This window comes from Pterocles gutturalis, unplaced genomic scaffold, assembly GCF_000699245.1.
Source record: "Pterocles gutturalis isolate BGI_N339 unplaced genomic scaffold, ASM69924v1 scaffold44994, whole genome shotgun sequence".
Lineage (NCBI taxonomy): Eukaryota > Metazoa > Chordata > Aves > Pterocliformes > Pteroclidae > Pterocles > Pterocles gutturalis.
In genome coordinates, this window is record NW_010134838.1 from 2,611 (window position 1) to 12,320 (window position 9,710).

A 9,710-nucleotide genomic window follows, 5' to 3' on the forward strand; every position below is an offset into this window, starting at 1 on the left:
AGCTTTTCAAAGCCAAACTGACCAAATGAAAGGGCAAGAGCTACAGCCCATCCTGCTTGACACATCCCACTGGCTGACAACCCGCTTGAGCCCGTGGCTGCCTATGTATGTGCAGAGCATTTCCTGCAGCAATGCTGGCTGTGAGCTGGGGAAAAAAAAAGGCTCTGGCAGAGGGCATGGCTGGTGGCTGCGTTAGCAGGGAATTTGGGACAGTCAGGACGTGTTGGTGCCCAGAGCAGGTGGTTAGGCTTCCTACAGCCCACCTCCCTGCAACAAGCTTGCATGCTTCTTGGGGTGCTCATACCAGGCTAGACATAACCCTGTGCCCTTGTCATGTATGGCATGCCTGAGTCAAAGCTGTGCACAGGGCCAGGCACTGGTTCAGCCGCTCATGTCCCCATTGGGGCTTGGGCACGGGGTGGGGGGACTGTCAGCAAAGCATCCTCCTTCCCTTCCTCTGGAAGGAGCCTGGCTGAGGCATGCCAAAATTCCTCTGCAAACGCACCTCACGCGTGGTGCTGAGCACCACAGGGTGTTCCCTCTGAAATGATGCCTGCTTGCTTTTTTCTTTCATGGTGGCTGAGCTGTGCATTATACGGGGTGACACGTAAAGGTAAATTACAGCTACAGGTTCTTTTCTCATCAGTAAACAAAGTTATGCTGTAACTATCTGCATCAGTTGCCAAACACCCACACGTCAGCCTCAGCTCTCTCTACAGCGAGACTGCTAATCTCGTTTTGACTCTCTGCCCTATAGAAATTCTCATTCTAATACTCACACTGTAATCCTTCCACCAAATTACATGTCATCAAATCAGACTTCATACTAATTAACATAGTATTTTATCATTAATTAAATACCACTAAATACCACAGCAAAGATCTCTTTCCAGTAAAGGCTAGATAGAGATTACCTCTGCTGTGCACAGGCTCGGGCAATGCAATCTGGGCTGCAACACGCTTGTATTTTGGCTTTATCTCTGGCCAAATGTGCTTCATCTCACACACTCATTACATATTATTCTTAAATGCAGGCTCTGAGCTCTGAGCATGATCAGTCTGTGGACAGCACTTTACATTTCCGGTGCTCTGGCTACTCTAAGAACAGAAATGTTAAACAGCATTGTCAGCAGTCCCATAAAAAACAAGCTAAAACAAGCTGAACTTGGCTGAAACGTTCTGCCACCCTCCAGGTGCTTTCAACAGCAAAGATTCACACTTACCTCTACGGGCGCAGGTGAACACCCAGAGCCTGCCTGAATGGCTCCCTGTGCACGCTGCCTGCCCGGACCACGTTTCCCAGGGTCTTCCTCAGCTGAAATGATCCAATGGTCCTGCCTGACGAGTGCGAGCAGCCGGCCGGCACGCCACTCAGCAGTTCATCTCCTTGCGTTAATTCCAATACCCTGTGTTTGCTTCAGGCATATTTCCCCAGAAAGGAGGTAGGCTTGATTTGAAGACTAGCGTTGGAGACTCCCACCCTTCTGGGTCTGTTTCAGGAGTCCCTCACCCTCGTGTTCAGAAGAGCATCCCACATCCCCGCGTCTGGCTTCAGCTTGCAGACATACCGTTTTGTTCTGCCTTTTGCTCGATTAAAGAGCCTTTCAGAGCCTGGCATTTTCTCTTTGTGACACTACACATATGCTGCAAGCAAACCCCCTCTCATCCATCTTTCTGATAAGCTAAATATACTGAGTCGCTTAATTCTCTTACTGCCAGGCTTTTCCTCCCACCCTCAAGCCATTTTTTGCATTTCTGCTCTACTCAGCCTGATTTTCCTGAATCCTTTTCAAGACATAGAATCCCACAAGAAGCTCCCCCCCCCCAGTGCTTTGACACAGGGGTTAAATCTGCCTTTTCCTATTCTGTGCCTCAAAGGGCTGTGCTGCTCCTTTCTGCCATAGCATCAGAGCAACCATTCAGGCAGGATTGTCCCAGATCTTTTCCAGATCCGCTGCTGGCAGGTTAGATCTGCCTGGGCTGGCCAGTGCATGTCTCAGCTGCACATTCAGGACCCTGACAGGTGGTGTTGGGTGCTGGGGAACCCATCTGCTCCCACACATTTCCCTCGCCTGCTCCTTGTTCTGGGATCACGGATGTGGTAGCTGCCTCTCCAGCAGTGTCCCAGAGCAGTCTGCAAAGGTGGGCTTGCACCCACGGTGAGCAGAAGGTGGGCACCATGCCCGCAGGTCCTCAGGGGACCGAGAGACCGTCTGCAGGCAGAGTCCGGTGGGATTTCCCTCCGGCTGGCGGTTGTTTTACCCAGGCAGCTGGTGCCTCCTTTTCCCAGCACATTGCTCCAGGTGCACGTCACCTGTCCAAAGCTGCCCACACACCCCACCGCAGGGGAGAGGGGTGCCACTTTTTGGGGGCTTAGGAAGCTGAGCCTGGCAGGCAGGAGCAAGGTTTGCTGAACCCTGGTGAGCTCTCCAGGAGCAGATGTCCCGGCTCTCAGGAGGTGACTGTGTTGTGAAAGAGAGGAAAGCACAGAACGACTGGTGCCTGTTGGCGTTCAGGCTGGTTTGGGTGTGATGTCGGGGAAATATTTCACAATGCCTCTTGACATTTTACCCAACCTGCTCTCAGTGACAGCAGTCACTGAGGAATCTGGTGCGCTGCCCAGTTACTGGGCTGCACACCATGAAAACAGCTTCTCAAATATCATAAACTGGGTTGAGTTTCTGTCTTAATTCTGACCCTTAAAGAAACCAGCTCAAACAGTCTATTCAAAGGGTTTTCTTTCTCCCCAGCAGCCGCCTCAGTGAAGCATATTTGAGACCTGGGAGTGAAAGGGGGAACCTTTCCCAGCCCACACCGCCACTGGGTATCGCTTCCTCGCACCAGTGCTGCAGGAGCCTGGAAGGAGCCTGGCTCTGGCTGTGCCCATGCTGCCTCTCCGGGGCTGAGAGCATGCGACTGGATTGCCGCCCTTGAGTTTCTGAGGTGTCTGCTGGATAAACCTGAATGGCTGCAATGGCCATGAACCCCGATGAGCTCATCCCAAGCGCTCAAGCCAGCCCTTGCCCCATCCCCTTTCATGCTGTAAAAAAGGGGCAGGCAGGTACCGTCCAGCTGCTGCTTCCTCTGGAACGGGCGTGGCAGGACTGACCCAATCTCACGTGCTGTCACGGAGGGGAAGGAATTTGGCCCAGCAGTGGCACGAGGAGAGGCTGCAGCTCCCCAAACCAGCCCTGCGCATACCACAGGCCCAGGTAGTTCACAAACAACCTTTCCATGACATAATCATGGGCTCTCCTAAACACATGTTAATTTTTAACAAATACTCAGCTGACAGGGGAGCAGCATAATTCAGAGAGCCAAAGCACTGTGCAGCGAGAGCCAGCCTGCTGCTGGGGAGGTGGGAGCACAGCGAAGGGCACCCTGGGCTGCGTTACGCAGCACGGACCTCGCAGGAGAAGCTCCTCCTTGGGCAAAAGGAAAGGTCTGGCTGGTAAGAGCAGGAGCATCTATACACACACTTCAGCTTTTCCACTGCCATCAACCACATGGGATTTTAATTAGAAGTATGTACTACAAAGAATCAATAAGGCTCACGTCAGAGTAACAACTACGTGCATTGACAGCTATGTTTTGAGTTCTGTCAGCCAAGTTGTAATGGGGAGACACCAACAACAGGGAGTGTACCTAGTCCCCCCTCCCGACCCCCTGGGACCGTTTTCTGGCCCAGTGCCATTTAACAGTTTTTAAAATGAATTGCCTAGGTGACAAAATGAAGGCTTATATTTGTGGCTGATAAAATACCGAACAGGCAGTTTGCTGCTACAGCATGAGCTGAACAGCCTGATTAAACAATCTCAACCCACGACGCAGTAACAGGCTGCAAAGGAAGGTATGTGGGTACGGGGAGGACAGACTGTACTGCAGGGTGGAGGATGTCCTGGAAAGCAGGGTAGGGAGGAATTAAGAAAAAAAACAGCCAAAAAAAGAGAGCTGTCCCCACACAGGACTGCTGCTATGAGCTTGCATCGCAGCATCTTGGCTCCGAGAGCCAGAGGCGCATGGCAGGGATTTCCTAGCAGACACATGGCAGTGTTCGTGCTGCCCTACAGCTCCGGCAAAGCCAGCCCACGTCCAGTCCAGCTCTCCAAACTTCAAAATGGACACTGCACTGGTCCCAGCATCCACAGGACCACAGCCAGGCCAGCAGGTCAGGCTCATTTCCCACACACCACAGCTCAGAGGCAGCTGCAACCCACCCAGCCCAGCTGCAAGTACCCAGGGACAGAGCTCACCCTCTCTAGCAAAGCTCTCCCACCCTGTTCCCTCCTAGAAACTGACTCCCTGTGCCCCAGGGTAGGGAGTCTCAACTTTCTGTGTGACTATCACCTAAGCTACTGCTATGCCAGAGGAGGCTGGCAGGTCTGAAGAGCCAGGGAGAGGGGGCTGCTCAGGGCTGGAGCTCTCCGGGGCTCAGCGTCCAGTGGAGGGAGGTTGGCCCCTGCAGCAGGACTGGTGCTTCCAGCACAGGGACTGGGGAAGCTAACCACAGCGAGTTGTCTGTACCAAAGACATCCTTCCTGAGAGACCAGTTCCTGCTTGATGGGGTAGATTAGCACCTCTGATCTGTGCAGCCACTCACGTCCTGTGTTCAGAGTCCGGCACCTACAACCCACCTGGACTGGCATGTAAGCTCCAGCATGAAGCTGGGCAGAGGAGCCTGTCTCCTCTCTGATTCAGCCATAGGCCTGGGCATGGCTGGGAGCATTGTGCTCTTCTCTCTCTGCCAGCACCCAGGACACTGCCATAGCTTGGCGCTATCACCTCCCAGCAGAAATGTGCTTCATGCTGGGCATCCCTGGCAGTGCTGGAGGACCAGCTGCAGATGAACCTGGCCAAGGGGGACAGCCTCCTTCCCCAGACCTCCTGCCCTCCTCGCTCCAACAGGTCCATGTCCTTCCTGTGCTCAGGACCCCAGAGCTGGATGCAGCACTGTAGGTGGGGTCTCTTGAGACCGGAGTAGGGGGGCCGAATCATCTCCCTCAACCTGCTGGTCACGCTTCTGTTGATGCAGCCCAGGACACAGTTGGCTTTCTGGGCTGCAGGTGCACGTTGCAGGCTCCCTTTCTCCATAACACTTTCCTGAGCCTCGGGCCCCACAGAAGAGAAAAGCTTCTCAGCCAAAGGGGATCCCTATTTCTGCAACAGCGAGTGACCACGTGCAGCATGTCACTGCCCACGCTTCAGTCCCACAGCATCATCTGCTCAGATTCTGCCCTCCTTCACAAGCTGGGAAACACCCTCGAGCTCAGGAGCTGGTGAGATCTGGGGGATTCATCAACCTGCTCTCCGAGCAGTGAAGCTGTGCAAGTCCAGAAGGAGAAGGATGGAAGTATCCTGCCCCAGCGCCTGCTCCCAGCAAGCCCCCAGCCCCAGAGCAGGGGCAGCGCTGCCTTTTCTGAGGAAGGACGGAGGCTGTACATCAACTCCCCGAGCAGCCTTGCTGGGGGCCCACGCTCCTCCCATCGCACCCGGCAGCTGGGGCTGGGAGAGGCATCTTGCAGTGCGGATGCAGAGCGAGCCTGTCATCTCTGCCTCCTCAGCCCAGCCAGGCCTAAAAATATCCTGGGAGTGGGCCGATGGCGATTGCGCTACAGTCTCCATTACACGGATAGAAATGGCTGGTCCCTGCCAGAGCGCCTGGGGCAGCGCCAGTCCCCTGGCACAAGGTGCTGGGACGCGGTGCTGAGCCTCGCTAATCCCCACAGCAGAGGCATGCCAGAGACAGTGCCCGGTGCAGAGCATCCCTGCCAGGCACAGCACCGCGGCTGGGGCTGTCCTGGCTGGGGGAGACCCGCAGCTCCACAGGGATCATCCTCCTGGGTGGGTGCACAGGACTGAGCAGCCTGGGGAGAAGTAACAGGGGATTTCACAGCCTGCTGCCAGGATCCCCTAACAGTGATGAAACGGGGTGCTGCCCTGTGATAAGGCAAAAGTGCCCCCAGGCAGCCAAGTTGACAGCACTGGGTGTGCAAGCGCAGTGGGGACAAGGAGCTGGAGGGCAAGGTGGCAGAGCAGCAGCAGCACGAAGGCAGGTTCAGCCCTCGAGAGAAGCTGAAGAAGCAGAAGAACACATCTGAGCTCGCAGCCCAGCTGGGCAGAGGGCTGGCATTATGCCCTGCAACACACAAGCCAAGGGCAAAGCTGTCAGCTTCTCCCTCCCATCCCTGCACATCCTAAATCTGCAGGGCCTGACAGCAAACAGGGCTGCTGGTGCTGAGCCTTGGGCAACTGTCCACTCGATAAACCCAAGTGAGTGGGAAAAGGAGCAGAGATGTTGCTGGAGGAGCCAGGAGGGACGCACCAGCTCTTGTAGGAATGGCTTACAGGATAAGAACACAAATCCAGCCCCAATCAGACACTCTGGTTCTGGCACAGCCCCATGGCTGGCAGGCAGAGCATGTGGAGATGCTGGCAGGTCAGGGCAGGACGAAAGGCTGCTTGGGGAAGGCAAGCACAGCCCCATCAGCACTGCCTGACACATGGGGCAGGTTCACCACCGCATTCCCCTACCACCTCAGCATTCACAGGAGAGCTACCGCCCAGAAAGAGCCCATTCTTGGGTCAGAGCACACTACGGCAGGATAAACACTGGCCCCGCAGCACTACCTTTGCAAGAGGCTTCTTCAGAATCCAGCCCTATCTGGATAGGGACTATCCAGATATCAGAGCCCTGAGCAATCTCACCTGCTTCTTCTAGGGCTGTGGACAGGTTGTGTGGGGAGAGGGGCGAGACCAAAGCACCTCCGCGGTGCTGGCAGGGGCCAGCCATGGCCAGGCATCCATTCACTGGGAATGGAAAGGTCACCCCAGCAGGTACCAGGCATCTGCCACAATGGGCTGCACAAGGTCCCTTCTGGCCAGCAGCTCCTGGGGGAAGGACTGAGGTGCCCCAGCCTGCCAGGAGAAGGTGTGGAGAGCTGCTGTGGGAACTGAGGACAGCCCAGCTCCCAGGGATGTCCCCACAGCCCTGGCTCTGCACCTCTCACTGGGAACCAGTGGTGCAGCCTCAGCTCGCCCAGTGCAGGACTGGGAGCTGCTTGTTTGCGGAGTCTGCACAGCTGGGCAAGGAACTAATGCAGGTCCCCCAGGGCTGGCCCCATGAATTGATGGGGGCTGAGGGACATAGGCAGGCAGCAGGGACCTCCACCAACTGCCTCAAGCAGCATGGTCCAGGGCTGCAGTGCAGGAGCCCGGTTCCTGGGGAAAGACCCCCCAGCACAGTGGTGCCAAAGCAATGCCCCCCCACGCAGGCGAGAGAGGCCAGCCCAGAAAAGGCACGGCAGGGGGGCAGTGCAGACCCCACTCCACTGGGACCCCTTGAGTACAGCTTGTCTGAAGAAGCCCTGGGCTCAGCTGGAGAAGGTGAGGAGGGAGCAGTGCTCCCTCGAGCTGGCCCATCAGGTGCCGACGTGCCTGGCTCCCAGCCCAGCAGCTCGGAGCCGCACAGCTCCCATGAACGCTGTCTTTCTTTGCTCTGCTGCACAGCCCTTGGCAGCACCTCAGCCGCTCCGGCTGGGGAGGGAGAAGAGCCAGGGTCTGTTTTTCTGTCCCTTTCCCCTTGCCAGGCTCTGCACAGCACCGAGGGCCCGAGCTGGGGCCTCCCTGCTAGGCACAGCGCTGTAGCCCCCCGCTCCCATCAGGATCCAAGAGCGGCCTGCACCTCCAGCCAGCCAGAGAGCAGGGCTGGCCCCAGACCCCTGCAAGGATGGCCGAGGGTCCACACAGACCGCCCCGTGTAACCTCCCTGCAGGCAAGGGAGAAAGGCAGAACTAGAGGATCTACAGTCCCCACAGACACCAGCTGTTAAATGGTGTTTGGAAACATCTATCCAGCTGGAAATGGCAGAGCCAGAGAGGACTCGGGACAGACCCGTCTCTGGCTGCCAACACAACTGCTCCCTTCATCCCGCCCTGGCTCTGCCCGGCCTGGACAAGCAAAAGCTGCGTCCCTGCTGCCGAGCCAAGCAGCCTGGGCAGCTGCCCACTGCAGGTAACCACAGCTCCAACCAGACAGGTTGCTAAGCCCTTCAGTTGCTCCTCATCGCCAATTTCCTTGCTCTCAGCAGAATGGTCCTCTGTCTCCAGCAGCAGCAGCACACCAGCACCACTATTTTCCACAGAACTGGCTGCAAGAAATAGCTCTTCTGCACGTGCAACCTGCAGCCAGTCAGCACCCACCACCCACACTAAAGGCACTCATGTCCTGCACCCAGGACACTGTGTCACTCTTTTCTTAATTGCTTGTGGCTCTCAGTAATGGAGTTTGAGTTAACCTCTGTTGCAAGAACAGGCATGAAGCTTAACCCAAAGGTGCAGAGATACTGTATACAAGAGAAGCAGCAGCACTTAAGAAAATGAAAGACTCCAAGCATATTAACTAACATCAACTCACATCCACAACCATCTGATCCCCATGTCTGTGGCTTCTCTGGATGTCCATGGGTACAACACACCCCCTGCCTCCTTCAATTCAGCAAGACATACTGTAATGTGTCACAGTGCAGTCACAGGTATTGCCTGGACATGAGCCCGGCTGGTACAAATTCTTGAGCTGCAAAGACAGGTTTCTCATAATTCTATATGGAGGACTTCAGCCTGGGTATGAAAATATCCCAGCACACCAGGCACCCACCTTGCTTGCAGCCCGTAGGGGAGGCAGCTCTTCCTTCAGCCAGCAGTGTGGGAAAAGGTGAGAGCATCCCAGTTCCTGGGGTGTTGAGTCCTCTTGCAATGTGAGGGTCCCATGCTGGCTACGCCAAGCAGTGACTCAGGCGGGACTGACTTCCCCAGCTAAGGTGGAAGTGCCCAGACAGCAGGCCTGCTTCACTTCTCTCTTGCATAGTGTACCGAAGGTGTTCACAGCCCACTAGAACCATTCATAAAAGTGAGAATTTTTCTTAAACACAGAATTAGAGGCCAAGGACATCTCTTTTCAGGCTCTCCTACCTTCACGCAGTTTTATCTAGAAATTAACACACATACTATACCATTTTAATCTTTTCCCAGTACCATCCCACACATTTCCCTTGTTCACTAGGTGTTGTCAGAACAGTTTTGACTTCAGCACTGTCACATTACTCATGTTGCAGCAAGGAGGCTGAGGCAACGTTTCTGCATGGATCTGTCACAGGTTTCTCAAAAGATAGCAATCAGGTGAATGTTTCCCATTCCTCTGTAGACCATCCATCCTGGTGACGTCCAAGGAAACTACTGATACACACCCCTCAGCTATGCTCATTACTGGAACCAAGCAACAACACACTCACCCTACTTGAAGTGTTGCCCTCTATACTCATCCGAGGGAGAAATCTAGATCTGCTAAACAGCTCTAACAGCAAGGCAAAGAAATGAAGAATGATCATGGGAAAAGGGGGAAAAGGCTTATTTTAACTTTTAGCAATACCTCATGTTCATGTTGAACTTAAAATACTGCACACCTTACATTAACCTAAGTGCACACATTTGAAGGTTCTGTGCAATATCTACACATTTGCCAGGGAAAAGGAGATGTTAACATTTTCCCCAGCTATAAGAGCTGGCTCCAGGAATACCTGGCACTTTAGGCCCTAAAGATATGGGCTGAAGTAATAATACAATGAATAAGCAATTTACTCAAGGTCACTCAGTGTATCAGTAACAAAAAACCCTGAGCTAAGCTAGAAGAATCTCCTTCCCCTGACTGCCGGTTCA